Source organism: Tauraco erythrolophus, chromosome 1 (genome assembly GCF_009769465.1).
Source record: "Tauraco erythrolophus isolate bTauEry1 chromosome 1, bTauEry1.pri, whole genome shotgun sequence".
Taxonomy (NCBI): domain Eukaryota; kingdom Metazoa; phylum Chordata; class Aves; order Musophagiformes; family Musophagidae; genus Tauraco; species Tauraco erythrolophus.
The window spans coordinates 86,958,588-86,959,654 of NC_141465.1; positions in this window are offsets into that span (position 1 = coordinate 86,958,588).

The following is a 1,067-nucleotide window of genomic DNA, read 5'->3' on the forward strand; positions in this document are numbered from 1 at the left end:
AGGGCTGCACAACTTCTTGATTACTGTGGGTTGGGTTATATTACAGATGTTTTCTCAGGGCAAATAATTCTTATCTGATGTTGTAGTTGTCCTGAGGACTAGAACTGTCCTACGGGCCACAATACCCCGTAGGCTACTGGTTGGATGGCTTTGTTCTAAATTAACAACAGAGTGGGTGGTACTAATGAGCATATGAGAATAATGGTAAATTAAGTATCATAACAAAATAATGTATTGTCCTTAAAATCCATTTTTCATGATCCTCTGGGCTAGATGAATGCAAAGCATTTTATTTGAGGTTATGCTTGAGCAGCTACTGCAAACTAGAGCTTCCCTCCAAAATTCAGCTACCAGTAGAGCAAGATTTTCCTTCTCGGTGTGCATGTATAAAGAGAAAAACATTTTTTTTTGTTTACTTTTGTGAGTTGTAATACTATCCGACTTTGCAACCTGTGCATGATCATGTTTCCTTCCAAAAGCTGGCATAAACCTTTGAGCCAGACTGACATTTGATCCAACACAATGGTACCTGTGGCAGTTGTACAATTGTTCAGACCACGAAATTAAAAACATGGGGAATAATAATTTTGGAATTATGTTTGTGATCTGGTTAATGAAATGAAGTTACCGTACCACCATCATCAATTATGAGACTTTTCTGAAGGGCTTTAGGAAAGGTTGTATTAAGACCAGTTAAAAAAACGTACCAGAGAAAGTACCTCTGTGCACAATGGACAAATAGGGAGCAAGCACTGTGTTTTAATGATTCTATCTCCAGCAGGCTGCTATAAGGTTTACTTAAAACCAAGAAGCCTAGGGGGAAAAACGAATATGAATTGGAAAGCACTTGTTGGTTGATAACAAAAGTCATAGTTAAAGCTAGACAGGAATGGGGAGGGGACCTTTTTCCTATCAGAAAATCTTTTGTGGGATTGTAACATTTCTGATCAAATTATTGTTAAGGAATTCTCTCAGGTCTAAACAAAAACTACTTCCATTTAAATAAGAGAAATAAACATCATCTGCATCATCCTGGAGAGGCCAACAGCCTCTTATTTTGAACAGTA